The 18,699-nt window shown below is 49.3% G+C and overlaps 1 protein-coding gene across 2 annotated transcripts in view; it reads left to right on the forward strand.

Moving 5' to 3' along the window:
- The first annotated feature begins 4,880 nt into the window (after positions 1 to 4,880).
- The window catches only part of mon2 (MON2 homolog, regulator of endosome-to-Golgi trafficking), a 158,666-nt gene continuing 144,847 nt past the window's right edge, over positions 4,881 to 18,699 (forward strand). For both annotated transcript variants that reach the window (XM_086009423.1, XM_086009424.1), the window contains exon 1: positions 4,881 to 4,984. The gene's annotated coding sequence lies outside the window, so the exon portion shown is untranslated. The remainder of the gene's footprint in view (positions 4,985 to 18,699) is intronic.

The raw sequence follows: 18,699 nt of genomic DNA on the forward strand, positions 1-18,699 counted from the left end.
AGAGAGAGAGAGACCGGGGGAGGGAGGGAGAGAGAGAGAGACCGGGGGAGGGAGGGGGAGAGAGAGAGAGACCGGGGGAGGGAGGAGAGAGAGAGACCGGGGGGAGGGAGGGAGAGAGAGAGACCGGGGGAGGAGGGACGAGAGAGAGAGAGACCGGGGGAGGGAGGGAGAGAGAGAGAGGACCGGGGGAGGGAGGGAGGGAGAGAGAGACCGGGGGAGGGAGGGAGAGAGAGACCGGGGGAGGGAGGGAGAGAGAGACCGGGGGAGGGAGGGAGAGAGAGACCGGGGGAGGGAGGGAGAGAGAGACCGGGGGGAGGGAGGGGAGAGAGAGAGACCGGGGGAGGGGGGGAGGGAGGGAGAGAGAGACCGGGGAGGGAGGGAGAGAGAGACCGGGGGAGGGAGGGAGAGAGAGAGAGAGAGAGAGAGACCGGGGGAGGGAGGGAGAGAGAGAGAGAGACCGGGGGAGGGAGGGAGAGAGAGAGAGACCGGGGGAGGGAGGGAGAGAGAGAGAGACCGGGGGAGGGAGGGAGAGAGAGAGACCGGGGGAGGGAGGGAGAGAGAGAGAGAGAGACCGGGGGAGGGAGGGAGAGAGAGAGAGACCGAGGGGAGGGAGAGAGAGAGAGACCGGGGGAGGGAGGGGGAGGGAGGGAGAGAGAGAGACCGGGGGAGGGAGGGAGAGAGAGAGACCGGGGGAGGGAGGGAGTGAGAGAGACCGGGGGGAGGGAGGGAGGAGAGAGAGAGAGAGACCGGGGGAGGGAGGGAGAGAGAGAGAGACTGGGGGAGGGAGGGAGAGAGAGAGAGAGAGAGAGAGAGACCGGGGGGAGGGAGAGAGAGAGAGACCGGGGGAGGGAGGGAGAGAGACCGGGGGAGGGAGGGAGAGAGAGAGACCGGGGGAGGGAGGGAGAGAGAGAGACCGGGGGAGGGAGGGAGAGGGAGAGAGAGAGACCGGGGGAGGGAGGGAGAGAGAGAGACCGGGGGAGGGAGGGAGAGAGAGAGAGACCGGGGGAGGGAGGGAGAGAGAGAGAGGACCGGGGGAGGGAGGGAGAGAGAGAGAGACCGGGGGAGGGAGGGAGAGAGAGAGAGACCGGGGGAGGGAGGAGGGAGAGAGAGAGAGAGAGAGAGAGAGAGAGACGGGGGAGGGAGAGAGGGAGAGAGAGAGAGAGAGAGAGAGACCGGGGGGGGGGAGAGAGAGAGAGAGAGACCGGGGGAGAGAGAGGGAGGGAGAGAGAGAGAGACCGGGGGAGGGAGAGAGAGAGACCGGGGGGAGGGAGAGAGAGAGACCGGGGGAGGGAGAGAGAGAGACCGGGGGGGAGGGAGAGAGAGAGAGAGACCGGGGGAGGGAGAGAGAGAGAGACCGGGGGAGGGAGAGAGAGAGAGACCGGGGGAGGGAGAGGGGGAGAGACCGGGGGAGGGAGAGGGGGAGAGAGAGAGAGACCGGGGGAGGGAGAGGGGGAGAGAGAGAGAGACCGGGGGAGGGAGTGAGAGAGAGAGAGAGAGAGACCGGGGGAGGGGGGAGAGAGAGAGAGACCGGGGGAGGAGAGAGAGAGAGAGACCGGGGGAGGGAGAGAGAGAGACCGGGAGAGAGAGAGAGAGAGAGAGAGAGAACGGGGTGGGGAGAGAGAGAGAGAGAGACCGGGGGGGGGGAGAGAGAGAGAGAGAGAGAGACCGGGGGGGGGGAGAGAGAGAGAGAGACCGGGGGAGGGAGAGGAGAGAGAGAGGGAGAGAGAGAGACCGGGGGAGGGAGAGAGAGAGACCGGGGGAGGGAGGGAGAGAGAGAGAGAGAGAGAGACCGGGGGAGGGAGAGAGAGAGAGAGAGAGAGAGACCGGGAGAGGGAGGGAGAGAGAGAGAGAGACCGGGGGAGGGAGGGAGAGAGAGAGAGAGACCGGGGGAGGGAGGGAGAGAGAGAGAGAGACCGGGGGAGGGAGAGAGAGAGAGAGACCGGGGGAGGGAGAGAGAGAGAGAGACCGGGGAGGGAGAGAGAGAGAGACCGGGGGAGGAGAGAGAGAGAGACCGGGGGAGGGAGAGAGAGAGAGAGACCGGGGGAGGGAGAGAGAGAGAGAGACCGGGGGGGGGGGGGGAGGGAGAGAGAGAGAGAGACCGGGGGAGGGAGAGAGAGAGAGAGAGACCGGGGGAGGGAGAGAGAGAGAGAGGACCGGGGGAGGGGGAGAGAGAGAGAGAGAGAGAGAGACCGGGGAGGAGAGAGAGAGAGAGAGAGACCGGGGGAGGGAGAGAGAGAGACCGGGGGAGGGAGAGGGGGAGAGAGAGAGAGACCGGGGGAGGGAGAGGGGGGGGAGAGAGAGAGACCGGGGGAGGGAGAGAGGGGGAGAGAGAGAGAGACCGGGGGAGGGAGAGAGAGAGACTGGGGGAGGGGGGGGGGAGAGAGAGAGACCGGGGGAGGGAGAGAGAGAGAGAGAGACCGGGGAGGGAGGGGGGGAGAGAGAGAGAGAGACCGGGGAGGGAGGGGGGGGAGAGAGAGAGAGAGACCGGGGAGGGAGGGGGGGAGAGAGAGAGAGAGTGAAGGGGGAGAGAGAGAGAGACCGGGGAGGGAGGGGGGAGAGAGAGAGAGTGAAGGGGGAGAGAGAGAGAGTGAAGGGGGAGAGAGAGAGAGTGACCGGGGAGGGAGGGGGAGAGAGAGAGAGTGATGGGGGAGAGAGAGAGAGTGAAGGGGGAGAGAGAGAGAGACCGGGGAGGGAGGGGGGAGAGAGAGAGAGTGAAGGGGGAGAGAGAGAGAGTGAAGGGGGAGAGAGAGAGAGAGACCGGGGAGGGAGGGGGAGAGAGAGAGAGTGATGGGGGAGAGAGAGAGCGTGAAGGGGGAGAGAGAGAGAGAGTGAAGGGGGGAGAGAGAGAGCGTGAAGGGGAGAGAGAGAGCGTGAAGGGGAGAGAGAGAGCGTGAAGGGAGAGAGAGAGCGTGAAGGGGGAGAGAGAGCGTGAAGGGGAGAGAGAGAGCGTGAAGGGAGAGAGAGAGAGCGTGAAGGGGGAGAGAGAGAGCGTGAGTGAAGGGGGAGAGAGAGAGCGTGAGTGAAGGGGGAGAGAGAGAGCGTGAGTGAAGGGGGAGAGAGAGCGTGAGTGAAGGGGGAGAGAGAGAGCGTGAGTGAAGGGGGAGAGAGAGAGCGTGAGTGAAGGGGGAGAGAGAGAGCGTGAGTGAAGGGGGAGAGAGAGAGCCCGCACCAACTAGAGAGAGCCCCTACATGCAGAATTCTGCCGAAGCATCCTTCGCACCCAAAGAAAAACGCCAACAAATGCATGCAGAGCCGAACTAGGCAGATACCCACTGATAATAAACATCCAAAAACGAGCACTAAACTTCCTAAATCACCTCAAATCTAGCTCCCCAGACACCCTTCATTTCAAAGCCTTTCAGACCCAAGAGCTAAACCCAGAAAAGAGTCCCCTGAGTCAGCTGCTACTGAAACTAAGTACTCAGCCGGACCCTGACCAGCCCCAGACCAACACAGCCGTCCAAACACCAATCCGAGTGAACCAAATCATTAAAAAATGCAAAGAAACCTACCTGGAACATTGGAACAAAATAACCGAAAGCCAAAGCAGATTAGAATGTTACCGGGCCCTAAAAAGAGAATATAAACTGGCAGACTACCTCACGACCATCAGAGACACAAAACAGAGACAGACCCTCACCAGGTACAGACTAAGCGACCACCAACTGGAAATTGAAAAAGGCAGATACAAGAAATCCTGGCAGCCTAGAGAGAATAGAATATGCGATCAATGTCTGGCTGGCGAGGTTGAAACAGAAATGCATTTCCTCCTAAAATGCGAAAAATTCAACACATCAAGAAACATATTATTCAACAAGCTAAGCCAAACAACCCCAGATTTCAAGGAATTGGATGATCTGTCAAAATTGAGATTAGTCCTAGGAGAAGGAGACAGACCATACCTTGGGGCTAAATATGTAACAACATGTCACAACCTGAGGACTGTTTAAAAGTAAGACTGTTTAAAATTAATATTGAACGTACCAAATGAAGTAGAAAGACTGTTTAAAATTAATATTGTTTAAAAGTAATATTGTATATACCCAACAAATGTCAAATCGATTGACACCTACAGAATGTTGGAAAACTGTACCTTTTTGCTATGTAAGCTTTGGCAATATGGTTCTCTGTAAACTTTCATGCCAATAAAGCATTTGAACTGAACTGAACTGAACTGAGAGCCCGCACCAACTAGAGAGAGAGAGAGAGCCCGCACCAACTAGAGAGAGAGAGCCCGCACCAACTAGAGAGCGAGAGAGAGAGCCCGCACCAACTAGAGAGAGAGAGAGCCCGCACCAACTAGAGAGAGAGAGAGCCTGCACCAACTAGAGAGAGAGAGAGCCTGCACCAACTAGAGAGAGAGAGAGAGAGCCCGCACCAACTAGAGAGAGAGAGAGCCCGCACCAACTAGAGAGAGAGAGAAACTGTACTTTTTGTTATGTAAGCTTTGGCAATATGGTTCCCTGTAAACTTTCATGCCAATAAAGCATTTGAATTGAATTGAATTGAATTGAGAGCCCGCACCAACTAGAGAGAGAGAGAGAGAGAGCCCGCACCAACTAGAGAGAGAGAGAGAGAGCCCGCACCAACTAGAGAGAGAGAGAGCCACACAGCCTGGCACAAGACACACAGAGCTCCTCTGCAGACTAACGAGAGTAAATCGGTCCCCACATGCCCCCGATTCCTTCCCCTTAGTTGTGCGGAACAGGATAAAAGTTTAAAAAAAAACACCTAACGAGTTTGATTCTTGCCTTCGGTTGTAAATTGCTACTTTGTGTTTGTGAACATGTTTGAGTTGTAAACTGTCCAATGCTGTCTGCACGTTCTGAGATCCTGTACAAAAGAGATCAGCTACATTTTCAAGTGGTTGTTTTCTAGGTAATTTACTTCATCGGCTTGCCTGTCTTTTATGTACAAGGTGATTGTGCAGGTAGCTTTTGAGTGGCAAAGTGATGTATCCGAATGAACCTCAAATTGACTATCGGTAGGTTGCATGATTGCTTGACTACGATATAAGCAGTTCACAGAAAGTAAAATAACTCTAATCGCCCAGCAGGTGAAGTGGCAGACATGCACTTGATCTGATTGCAGAGATCTATTATTCTGATGGCATTGAACAGTGGAACAAGCACCGACACGCGAGTTAGTTGATTAGTTGTGTTTGTGTTCTTGGGGTGGGGGGGAAATGACACAGTCACAACTAGCTGGGGTTCGGTTGCTTTAATTCAGTTCAGTGTCACAGTAATATGATAGCACACGAGTATTCTGGCTTTAATCGAGTAATCTTTTCCATTATTGATAGTGCGTACAAGTGCTGTTATTAAGATTTATGAAGGTCGAGAAAGCTCCCCAGCACACGCCAGAACTCTTGTCGGCAATTTGTACATTATCAGTCAGTAAGGAGCCAATGTGGTCACTGTTACTGGCGGAATGCTACTAGTTATTGATACTGTTTTGTTTGATCACGCTTCTGTGAAGTGGCGGGTGTGGGCGTATTGCTACATTACAGGCGCTATATAGATGTTGATGTGTAAAGAGTCCATCTCTTAGAGTTGGTTTACAACTTGTACCTTAGTTAATGATATAGCATGCATTTCATTGACTGTATTTGGATCATGAAATAACATGATTGTGTAAGAGATCAAAATGATTGACCTGTTTGGCACATCGCAACCTGAGTTCTACATTTGTGACATTCCAACAGTGACTACACTTCAAAAAAAAAAGCACTTCATTGGCTGTAATGCACTTTGGGACGTCCTGAGGTTGTGAAAGGCGCTATATAAATGCAAGTTCTGTTTTTTTTCTGGTAGTGACAGACTATAGTGCCTTCGTCTTGATGTGGCGACCTGGTTTGTGATTGGCTTTGGCTCACGTTCATGCAGAAACTTCCCCGAGAAGGTTGAGTTTTACCACTCTTGGTTATATCCGTCCAGGGGGAGGGGAGGGAGGTTTCCCACTGCTCAGTTTACATCCTGCCGAGCCGATCGTGGTTTAATTGGCTGCCGCGTTTCCCACATTACAACAGTGACTACACTTCAACATTGCCTGTAAAGCATGTTGGGCGCTCCTGGTGTCGTGAATAGCGCAATATAAGTGCAAGTTCATTCTTTCTTTCCAAAAGCACACCTTATTAAGGAGTGCTATGTCTAAACATTGCCCTGGACAAGCAATAATCCAGCGTCAAGAGTGTTCCTAACCTGGTGGAGATTTCTTGCATTCCCCCCCAAGCACGTCTTGCTCCCACTCCCCACTGTTGACCCTCAATTATTTTCAGGAAGGGAGATTAATTGGTCCTTTGGCTGCATATTTCTGAGTACGGCTGTTGAAATGGTTTCCTGAACTGCTAGGAAATTATCTTCCAGATTAGTGACGAGGACAAAATCTGGAGCAAGACTTGCTTCCACAGGCCCAAAAGTTGAATGGCCAACATTGGCTTCAAAAGGAAACTGGAGGTGGGCACCAACTTGATATTGACTCTTGCCCAGATGAGACCCATCTCTCTTCCTTCAGAGCCGTTGATCAAGACCTAAGGAAATCCAACATTCTAGTGGGTCTCTTTGAGATGGACAAAATGTCTTTAAGATCTGACCTGCTAAATCCCTCTTGAAACCTAACCTTCACACTACACATCAAGCCAGAACCTTTCAACCACGTGTGCTAGCAACAGCAGAGCTGTAAACCGGAGCCCTGTGCCTATAATTTCCCATGCTGCCCAGAGATAGATTTTGCTGACTTCCCAGCCCTGCTCATATTCCAGTTATAGCGCATTTCACTCATTCTCAGTAAGTCCTAATGCCACCTTTCTCCAGAAGTAATAAAGATATTTAAATCCACGAATCCTGACTCTCTGCATCTCCAGCTTCTCTCTGAACTGAGATTCAGAAGATCACGGACATCCATCCACCAACCATGTCCGCAGCCCATGACGCTACCAAAGGAAAAAGCCGCGATTACTCAGTCCCCAGGGAACTTGAGCAATCTTGTGGGATTGTCAAAAACCATCCCTTGGCCTTTCAGCAGCCATGGGCTCCTCCCTCAGCACTGGTTGTTCTAAGTGCAGTAAATGCTGGTAATTGCATGTGTCGCTGTGTTCCTCAGATTTCAAGAATGAAGGACATGCTGGCACCAAAGGCTGACTGACTGCTCCTGGCACTGATGATGTCATTGAGTTAACACCAGCCTTATTGATGCAAGAATGACTGAGGGATAGACTCATCAATCTATAGACGCGACAGGAAAAGTTGATGGACAGTCAAACTCGAGGAGGAGTACAGCTACAGACTCGAAGGAGGCTTCTCTCCAGCCTTAGCGACGGGAGTAGTGATTGTGGCCATCTCACTGATTTTAAGCCATTGCAGGGTTGGTGGAGGCTGAATGTAGGATTTAGGATTCAACAAAGGAGGACAAAGGGATTAATTAAGAAGGGGAAAATAGAATATGAGAGTAAGCTTTCAGGGAACATAAAAACTGACTGTAAAAGCTTTTATAGATATGGGAAGAGAAAAAGATTGGTGAAGTCAAGCATAGGTCCCTTGCAGTCAGAATCAGGGGAATTTATAATGGGGAACAAAGAAATGGCAGACCAACTAAATACATATTTTGCTTCTGTCTTCACAAAGGAGGACACAAGTAACCTCCCAGAGATGTCGGGGAACATAGGGTCTGATGAAAGGGTGGAACTGAAAGAAATCAGTATTTGTGGGGAAATGGTGTTAGGAAAATTGATGGGGCTGAAGGCCGATAAATCCCCAGGGCCTGATAATCTACATCCTAGGGTACTTAAGGAAGTGGCCCTAGAAATAGTAGATGCATTGCTGGTCATCTTCCAGAACTCGATAGACTCTGGAACAGTTCCCATGGATTGGAGGGTAGCTAATGTTACCCCACTATTCAAAAAAGGTGGTAGAGAAAAAGCGGGGAATTATAGACCGGTAAGCCTGACATCGGTAGTGGGGAAAATGCTAGAGTCTGTTATAAAAGATGAAATAGCAGAGCACTTGGAAAGCAGTGACGGGATCGGACAAAGTCAACATGGATTTACAAAAGGTAAATCGTGCTTGACTAACCTACTGGAATTTTTTGAGGATGTAACTGGTAAAATAGATAAGGGAGAACCAGTGGATGTGGTATATTTGGACTTTCAGAAGGCTTTCGATAAGGTCCCGCATAAGAGATTAGCGTGCAAAATTAAGGCACATGGGATTGGGGGCAAGGTATTGACTTGGATAGAGAACTGGTTGGCGGATAGAAAGCAAAGAGTTGGAATAAACGGGTCGTTTTCCAAGTGGCAGGCAGTGACTAGTGGGGCACCGCAAGGATCAGTCCTAGGACCCCAGCTGTTCACAATATATATTAATAATCTGGACGAGGGAATTGGATGTAATATCTCTAGGTTTGCAGACGAGACAAAGCTGGGTGGGAGGGTATGCTGTGAGGAGGATGTCGTGAAACTCCAGTACGATTTGGACAGGTTGGGTGATTGGGCAGAAACATGGCAAATGCACTATAGAACATAAGAAATAGGAGCAGGAGTAGGCCAATCGCCCCTCGAGCCTGCTCCACCATTCAATAAGATCATGGCTGATCTGATCCTAACTTCAAATCTTCTATCACTCTGCATCCACCCGAACCCATGTGATCTCCCGGGAGAGGCGAAAAACCAGATAAAGACCCAATGGCCAATTTGGAAGAAAAAAATCTGGGAAATTCCTCTCCGACCCATCTAGGCGATCGAAATTCTTCCAGGAGATCACTCTGTCCCTATATTTTCTACAGTACTTACCTTCTGTAAAGGCGATCTCCACCCCAGCCAGGAACAGGAATAAAACCATCTCCTGAAATCTAACACAGAATTAGAACACAGTAGGAGCAGAACCAGGCTACACGGCCCCTGGGCCCACTCCACTACCCACAGGGCCATGACCATTCCGAACCTAGACTCATGTCCAATTTCCTGCCCGCTCCCCGTAACCCTTAATTCCCTTTACTTCTAGGAAACTATCTATTTCTGTTTTAAATTTATTTAATGATGTAGCTTCCACAGCCTTCTGGGGCAGCAAATTCCACAAACCCACCACCCTCTGAGTGAAGAAGTTTCTCCTCATCTCAGTTTTGAAAGAGCAGCCCCTTATTTTAAGATTATGCCCCCTAGTTCTAGTTTCACCCTTCATTGGGAACATCCTCACCGCATCCACCCGATCAAGCCCCTTCACAATCTTATATGTTTCAATAAGATCGCCTCTCATTCTTCTGAACTCCAATGAGTAGAGTCCCAATCTACTCAACCTCTCCTCATATGACCACCCCCTCATCCCCGGGATTAACCGAGTGAACCTTCTTTGTACTGACTCGAGAGCAAGTATGTCTTTTCTTAAGTATGGACACCAAAACTGTATGCAGTATTCCAGGTGCGGTCTCACCAATACCTTGTACAACTGCAGCAATACCTCCCTGTTTTTATATTCCATCCCCCTAGCAATAAAAGCCAACATTCCATTGGCCTTCTTGATCACTTGCTGCACCTGCATATTAACTTTGAGTTTCGTGCACCAGGACCCCCAGATCCCTTTGTACTACAGTACTTTCCAGTTTCTTGCCATTAAGATAATAACTTGCTCTATGATTTTTCCTGCCAAAGTGCATAACCTCACACTTTCCAGTATTGTATTCCATCTGCCAAATCTCTGCCCACTTACTTAGCCTGTCTATGTCCCTTTGCAGGTTTTTTAATGTGGATAAATGTGAGGTTATCCACTTTGGTGGCAAAAACAGGAAGGCAGACTATTATTTGAATGGCGATAGATTGGGAGAAGGGGAATTGCAGAGAGACCTGGGTGTTCTTGTGCACCAGTCGCTGAAGGTAAGCATGTAGGTGCAGCAGGCGGTTAAGAAGGCAAATGGTATGTTGGCCTTCGTAGCAAGAGGGTTCGAGTACAGGAACAAGGATGTCTTGCTGCAGTTGTACAGGGCCTTGGTGAGACTGCACCTTGAGTATTGTATGCAGTTTTGGTCGCCTTATCTGAGGAAGGATGTTCTTGCCATGGAGGGAGTGCAGCGAAGATTCACCAGGCTGATACTTGGGATGGCAGGAATGACGTATGAGGAGAGATTGTGTCGATTGGGCTTATACTCATTGGAGTTTAGAAGATTGAGAGGGGATCTCATCGAAACCTATAAAATTCTGTCAGGCCTGGACAGACTAGATGCAGGAAGGATGTTTCCGATGGCTGGGGAGTCCAGAACCAGGGGTCATAGTCTAAGGATAAGGGGTAAGCCATTTAGGACTGAAATGAGGAATTTCTTCACCCAGAGAGTGGTGAACCTGTGGAATTCTCTGCCACAGAGGGCGGTGGAGGCCAGTTCATCAAATATACTCAAGAAGGAGTTAGATATATTTCTTAAGGCTAAGGGGATCAAGGGATATGGGGAGAAGGCAGGGACAGGGTACTGAATTTGGATGATCAGCCATGATCTCATTGAATGGCGGAGCAGGCTCGAGGGGCTGAATGGCCTACTCCTGCTCCTATCTTCTATGTTTCTATGTGGTGTCGAGAATGACTCGCTTGACCTGACAAAGGCTGTCATTTTTTATTAACGGATGTCTTGGCAGACATCGCAAGGCTAATCAAAGCCCAGGCACGCACAGCACCTGGCTAGAATGCCCTGGGTCACTGGTCAAACTGCAGCCATGCCAGTCTGCTCCGTCAGGAAAAAGTCCGACTAGGAATAGAAAGAAGGGCTTCAGTGTAAAATCTCTGGTTTACATTCAAGTCTACTTGATGGATGAATGTAAACCTTTTCTTATTTTAGCATTGAAAAGTTCCCAAAATTTTTGTAGCTTTTTATTTTAACAGCCAAACCAGAGTGATTTTTTTTCCCCCCTACAGTAATCTGTCAAATCAAACATGGTGAATTTTTAATTACGTTTTCAAGTTATGGTATTTTTAAAGAGATGGAATTATCTCATTGAAGCATACAAAATTATTACAGGCCTTGATAGGGTGGATGCTGGGAGAATGTTTCCCTTGTCTGGGGAGTCTAGAACCAGGGGCCACAGGATAAGGGGTCGGCCATTCAGGACTGAGATGAGGAGAAATTTCTTCACACAGAGGGTGGTGAATCTTTGAAATTCTCTACCCCAGAGGGCTGTGGAGGCTCAGTCATTGGGTATAATCAAAACAGAAGTCGATAGATTTCTGACTAGTAAGGGCATCAAGGGATATGGCGATAGGGCCGGTGAATGGAGTTGAGGCAGATGATCAGCCATGATCTCATTGAATGGCGGAGCAGGCTCGAAGGGTTGAATGGCCTACTGCTGCTCCTATTTCTTATGTTCTTATCCAGCTTCCCTCCCTCCCCCAGTGACTCTCATTATTCCCAGCGCTACAGTTGGTCTCCATGCCCTTGTGCTCGGGAAAAGAAAAATCAGCCAGTGTTCCTGCTTCCTCCAGGTTTGTAGCAGCTCTGCGAAGATAGGATTCAGCTTGGCTATGATGCCTCCCATAGTTGATTTGCCAATGCCCATTGTATCAGCTCTCAGTGATGAGTAGCCATTTGGCTGAGGTACTGATGAGTGACCAAAGCTTATGGAGTTGTACCTGCAGCATGCGAAGTTGCTTTCAACACAGCAACAACTTGCATTTAGATAGCACCTTTAGCGTAATAAACCGTCCCAAGGTGCCTCACAGGATCAGACAAAATTTGACACCGAGCCACGTAAGGAGATATTGGGACCAAAGTTCCCCATAATTTTTTTTTGGGTGCGGCTGCGCGGCCCATTCACAGGTTCGCGCACGTGCGGCCTTTAACATGGGAAAAGCCAGTCCGGGGCTGTGCGGAACCAGCAAAGAGCTGCGCCGACGCACCCCTTATAGGGAACATTGATTAGGACAGGCGACCAAAAACTTAGTCCAAGTGGTAGGTTTTAAGGAGCGTCTTAAAGAAGGAGAGCGGTGGAGAGATTTCGGGAGGGAAATCCAGAGCTCAGGGCCGGGGCAGCTGAAGGCACGGCCACCAATGGTGGAGCGATTGCAATCATGGATGCACAAGAGGCCAGAATTGGAGGAGTGCAGAGATCTTGGAGGGTTGTAGGGCTGAAGGAGGTCACAGAGCTGGGGAGTAATGGAGAAGATTGGTGGGGTGGGGGAAAGGCTACCTCTTTAAGAAACCTATGATACAGCAACTTCTAAATAAGTTCAGGGGTTTAACAAATACTGAAAGTTAAACTGAGAACCACTAATCCTAGATCATGTTGACATGGCAGCAGAGTCAAACAAACTGCTGAGCAAATGCTTGGTATTGGATTTATTTGGGGCAAGGACCTGACTAGACTTATGAAAGTCACTTGGGAGTTTTGAAAAGTTTATAATATATATATACAGGACAAGTGTCAGCCATGGCTCGGGTGGTGGCACCCTCGCCTCTGAGTCAGAAGGTCGTGGGTTCAAGTCCCACTCCAGAGACGTGAGCACAAAAATCTAGGCTGACACTCCCAGTGCAGTGCTGAGGGAGCGCTGCACTGCCGGAGGTGCTGTCTTTCGGATGAGGCATTAAACCGAGGCCCCGTCTGCTCTCTCAGGTGGGCGCTTTCGAAGAAGAGCAGGGCTGTTCTCCCCGGTGTCCCAGCCAATATTTATCCCTCAATCAACATCACAAAAACAGATTACCTGGTCATTATCACATTGCTGTTTGTGGGAACTTACTGTGTGCAAATTGACTGCCGCGTTTCCTACATTACAACAGCGACTACGCTTCAAATGTACTTCATTGGCTGTAAAGCACTTTGGGACGTCCTGAGGTCGTGAAAGGCGCTATATAAATGCAAGTCTTTTTTTTCTTTGACTAAACCCAATAGCTTTTGCGCGCCGAACCCGATTTGAATGACAGCAGCTCATCTCGCGCTTTCAAATTCTGCAGTGTCCTTTGATGAGCTGTTGTACACTGGAAGCTTTAAAGGATAAAATACAGGAAGGCGGTTAGTTTTGGACTTTTTGTAGCAGGCTTGCCTCTGAAATAAATCATTAAATATGCCTGTTTTGCCTCGGAGACAGCTTAACAGCAGTGTGCATTGTGTTTCTGGTTTTGGTGCTTACTTTAGCCACTAATTGTTTGCATCCAAGTCCTGATTTTTTGCCGGTGCTTTTTGTTTCTATTTCTTTCAACTAAAAGTGGAACTGGAGCATAGTCGGGTGCTCGATTGCTGACGGTGTTTTTTTTTGCTTTGTGATTCAGGGTTGCACTGAAGGGTGAAATTAACTTCACACCTTGCCAGAGAGCAGGGAAAACCAGGATCTGTAGCGGCTTACAAGGTTTTTCCTTGTGAAAAATTTGGGCCTGTTGTCATTTTGAAGAAAGAGCTGGTATAACCGGTGGGCGCTATTAGGATATCTTCCGAGCTTAATCAACATTCTGGTCCGTCTTTTGATCATGAGAGAGGGGTGCTTATTAGGCTTAACTGGAAACCCTAAGTGTATATTTAGCTTTGCAGAGTGTGTAACCCAGTAGGCGCCATTGTAGAGCTGCCCCCGTATAAATTGCCTTTTTGACTAAACTGCCGTTAACCACGTGATAACCTTGTGTGACCTTTATTCAAAGTGCGGCCACTCGCTGATCCCAAACCACTGCTATAACAGTGGTTAGGTTCAGTTATTGGACTGTCGGTATACTTCCTGCAGTAAATCTTCGCATAGCAATGAAGCTAAAATGGAAGCTGTCGTGATGACTGGGTGTGTTGCTCTATTCCACTGCTTGTCATAAATAATTATTCACCGTGTGCTAAAGAAGTAAACAGTAATACATTGAATCCAGTATATCAGCACAGTGAATGATTGAGAGTTTACATTCTTGATCAATTTCCTGCACTGTTCTGCAGATTAGATTTTTTGTTGTTGATATTTACGCATTAGTAAATAACTCGGTATATCTTCAAAAAGACTGCACTAGACTCCAGCGGTGGTGTCAGTGTGAAGCAATGCCACTTTGCACAACACTAAGATAATGTTGCATGTGAATCCAAAGACGCAGAAGCATTATTAAGAAGGAAAATAAAGTAAGCAGGAGGGAATTAAAGCAATCGCAGAGCTAATGTGTGCGGGAAATGCATCCAGCTGCAGCTACTTGTAGACCGCATTGTGGCGCTCGAGCTGCGGGTGGATGAATTTTGGAGCATACGCGATGCTGAGAGGCTCGTGGATAGCACGTTTAGCGAGTTGTTCACGCCTCAGGGTAGGGCAGCACAGGGGGTGACCATCAGGCGGAGCAACAAAGGCAGGCAGGTAGTGCAGGGAACCCCTGCGGACATCCCCCTTTCAAACAAGTATACCGCTTTGGATACTGTTGAGGGGGATGACTCACCAGGGGAAGGCAGCAGCAGCCAACTTCCTGGCACTGGCGGTGCTCCTGCTGCCCAGGAAGGGGGGAAAAAGAGTGGGAGAGCAATAGTGGTAGGGGATTCTATAGTAAGGGGAACAGATAGGCGTTTCTGTGGCCGTAGTCGTGAATCCAGGATGGTTTGTTGCCTCCCTGGTGCCAGGGTCAAGGATGTCACTGAGCGGCTGCAGGGCATTCTGGAGGGGGAGGGTGAACAGCCAGTGGTCGTGGTCCACATTGGTACCAACGACATAGGTAAAAAGAGGGATGAGGTCCTGCAGCAAGAATTTAGGGAGCTAGGTGAAGGATTAAAGAGCAGGACCTCAAGGGTTGTAATCTCTGGATTACTCCCGGTGCCACGTGCTAGTAAGTATAGGAATAGGAAGATAGAACAGATGAATGCGTGGCTAAAGGGATGGTGCAGGGGGGAGGGCTTTAGTTTCCTGGATCACTGGGTCTGCTTCTGGGAAAGGTGGGACTTGTACAAGTCGGACGGTTTACACCTGAACCAGAGGGGAACCAATATCCTTGCGGGGAGGTTTGCTAGCATTGCTGGGGGGGGTTTAAACTAACTTGGCAGGGGGATGGGGTACAGAGTGGAGCTATAGTAGGGGGTGATTTACAGCCAAATACAGAGGAAAAAACAAGTCAGCTGGGAAGGCAGAGCAAAGATGTGAAGGCAAAAGGGAATATGGCAGGGCTGGAAGGCATTTATTTTAATGCAAGGAGTCTTGCAAATAAGGTGGATGAACTGAAGTTGTTGTTGAACACATGGGAGTACGATATTGTTGCTATCACGGAGACATGGTTGAGGGAGGGTCAGGACTGGCAGCTCAATATTCCGGGGTATAGAATCTTCAGGCGAGACAGAGGGGGGTGTAAAAGGGGAGGGGGTGTTGCAATATTAATTAAGGAGTCAATTACTGCTGTAAGGAGGGATGATATATTAGCGGGTTCCTCTAATGAGGCCATATGGGTAGAACTTAAAAACAAAAAGGGGGCAAGCACTTTGCTGGGAGTGTACTATAGGCCCCCAAACAGTCAGGGGGAGATAGAGGAACAGATATGTAGGCAAATCTCAGAGAAGTGTGAAAATAATAGGGTAATAATAGTGGGGGATTTCAACTTCCCCAATATAAATTGGGATAGTCAGAGTGTGAAAGGCTTAGAGGGTGCAGAATTCTTAAAGTGCATCCAGGAGAGCTTTTTGAGCCAACATGTAGAAAGTCCTACAAGAGAGGGGGCGGTACTGGACCTAATTCTGGGGAATGTAGCCGGGCAAGTGGTGGAAGTGTCAGTAGGAGAGCATTTTGGCGACAGTGACCACAATTCGGTGAGATTTAAGGTGGTCATGGAAAAAGACAAAGACGGCCCGGAAATAAGGGTTCTAAATTGGGGGAAGGCCGATTTTAATATGATAAGGCAGGATCTGGCCAAATTGGACTGGGAGCAGCTACTTATAGGAAAATCCGCATCAAAACAGTGGGAGACTTTCAGAAGGGAAATAGAGAGAGTACAACGCCAACATGTTCCTGTAAAGGTCAAGGGTGGGACCAACAAGCAAAGGGAACCTTGGATGACAAGGGATATACAAAAATGCATTAGAAATAAAAGGGGGGCTTTTGGCAGTTACAAAAGACTAAAGACGGAAGAAGCCCTAGAGGAGTATAAAAAATGCAGGGGCATACTTAAAAAAGAAATTAGGAGGGCGAGGAGGGGCCATGAAATAACACTGGCGAGCAAAATAAAGGAAAATCCTAAGATGTTTTATAAGTATATTAAGGGCAAGAGGATAACCAGGGAAAGGGTAGGGCCCATTAGGGACCAAAGTGGCAATCTGTGTGTAGAGCCAGATGATGTAGGCGGGGTTTTAAATGAATTTTTTGCATCTGTGTTCACTATGGAGAAAGACGATGCAGACATAGAAATCGGGCAAGGGGGCTGTGACATACTTGAACATATTAGCATCGAGAGGGAGGAGGTGCTAGCGGTTTTAGCAGGCCAAAAAGTGGATAAATCCCCAGGCCCAGACGAGATGTATCCCAGGCTGCTGTGGGAGGCAAAGGAGGAGATTGCAGGGGCTCTGACACAAATTTTCAGAACCTCTCTGGCCACAGGGGATGTACCAGAGGACTGGAGAACAGCTAACGTAGTACCATTATTCAAGAAGGGTAGCAGGGATAAACCAGGGAATTACAGGCCAGTGAGCCTAACATCTGTGGTAGGGAAATTATTGGAAAAAATTCTGAGGGACAAAATTAGTCTCCACTTGGAGAGGCAAGGATTAATCGGGGATAGTCAGCATGGCTTTGTCAAGGGTAAATCATGTCTGACAAATCTGATTGAATTTTTCGAGGGGGTGACTAGTGGGGTGGATGAGGGAAATGCTGTGGATGTGGTTTACATGGACTTCAGTAAAGCTTTTGACAAAGTCCCGCATAGGAGACTGGTCAAGAAGGTAAGAGCCCATGGGATCCAGGGTGCCTTGGCGCGTTGGATCCTAAACTGGCTGAGTGGCAGGAGGCAGAGGGTGATGGTCGAAGGTTGCTTTTGTGACTGGAAGCCTGTGTCCAGTGGGGTACCTCAGGGATCGGTGCTGGGTCCCTTGTTGTTTGTGATCTACATAAATGATTTGGATGAGAATGTAAAAGGTATGATCAGTAAGTTCGCAGATGACACGAAAATTGGTGGGGTGGTAAATTGTGAGGAGGAAAGCCTCAGGCTACAGGACGATATAAACGGGTTGGTCAGATGGGCGGAAAAGTGGCAAATGGAATTTAACCCTGAAAAGTGCGAGGTGATGCATTTTGGACGGACAAATAAGGCAAGGGAATACACAATGAGTGGTAGGACCCTAGGAAGTACAGAGGGTCAGAGGGACCTTGGTGTACATGTACATAGATCCCTGAAGGCAGCGGAACAGGTAGATAAGGTGGTTAAAAAGGCATATGGGATACTTGCCTTCATTAGCCGAGGCATAGAATATAAGAGCAGGGAGGTTATGATGGAACTGTACAAAACGCTGGTGAGGCCACAGCTGGAGTACTGTGTGCAGTTCTGGTCGCCTCACTATAGGAAGGATGTGATTGCTTTGGAGAGGGTGCAGAGAAGATTCACCAGGATGTTACCTGGGATGGAGCGCCTCAGCTATGAAGAGAGGCTGGACAGGCTGGGGTTGTTTTCCTTGGAGCAAAGAAGGCTGAGGGGGGACCTGATTGAGGTGTACAAAATGATGAGGGGCATAGATAGGGTAGACAAAGAGGAACTTTTCCCCTTAGTAGGGGGGTCAATAACAAGGGGGCATAGATTCAGGGTAAGGGGCAGGAGATTTAGAGGGGATTTGAGGAGGAACTTTTTCACCCAGAGGGTGGTGGGAATGTGGAACTCAATGCCTGAAAGGGTGGTAGAGGCAGGAACCCTCACAACATTCAAGAAGCATTTGGATGAGCACTTGAAATGCCATTGCATACAAGGCTATGGACCAAATGCTGGAAAATGGGATTAGACTGGACAGGGATGGATGGGCGGCGCAGACACGATGGGCCGAAGGGCCTCTTTCTGTGCTGTAAAACTCTATGACTCTATGACTCTATGACTCTAAGCAACAAACACAAAAAAAGCACCTTTTTTTTGTCCTACTCTTCCTGTTATAGTAAAGTATGCCTACTCGGGCAGCTCCCCTTGACAGCTACGCTGTGATTAAGATCTCCAGCAAGAGACAACATAAACCCACATCCTTGCTCTCTGTGATACATCAATGTGCCTTGTCAAAGTGCTACTCTTTAAATCTCTTTTACAGTGTGCAGATTCAGTGAGAGTAATAAATAAGAGGTGAACTATAGAGTGGGTGATTTTCTGTATTTAATTCTTTTAACCCATACTTTGCTTCAAAGTTCAGAAGCTAGCCCGTGGCATATTGAGTGCCCTTTTAAGGGGCTACTTTTTCTATTAAGAGGCAGGTGCTGCGTTCAGGTTGCAGTCTCCTCTGGAGGCGTGGGCTCGAATCCCACTTCTGACATTACATTTGTGTCAGCTGTGGCTCGGTGGGTAGCACCCTCGCCTCTGAGTCAGAAGGTTGTGGGTTCAAGTCCCACTCCAGAGATTTGAACACAAAAATCTAGGCTGGCACTCCAGGGTAGTAATGAGGAAGTGCTACACTGTCGGAGGTGCAGTGTTTTGGATGAGACGTTAAGCCGAGGCCCCGCCTGCTCTCAGGTGGATGTAAAAGATCCCATGGCACTATTTCGAAGAGCAGGGGAGTTATCCCCGGTGTCCTGGCCTATATTTGTCCCTCAATCAAAACCACAAAAACAGATTATCTGCTCATTA

The sequence above is a fragment of the Somniosus microcephalus genome, chromosome 16 (assembly GCF_052327205.1).
Source record: "Somniosus microcephalus isolate GS21.2 chromosome 16, FLI_Smic_1.0, whole genome shotgun sequence".
Taxonomy (NCBI): Eukaryota; Metazoa; Chordata; class Chondrichthyes; order Squaliformes; family Somniosidae; genus Somniosus; species Somniosus microcephalus.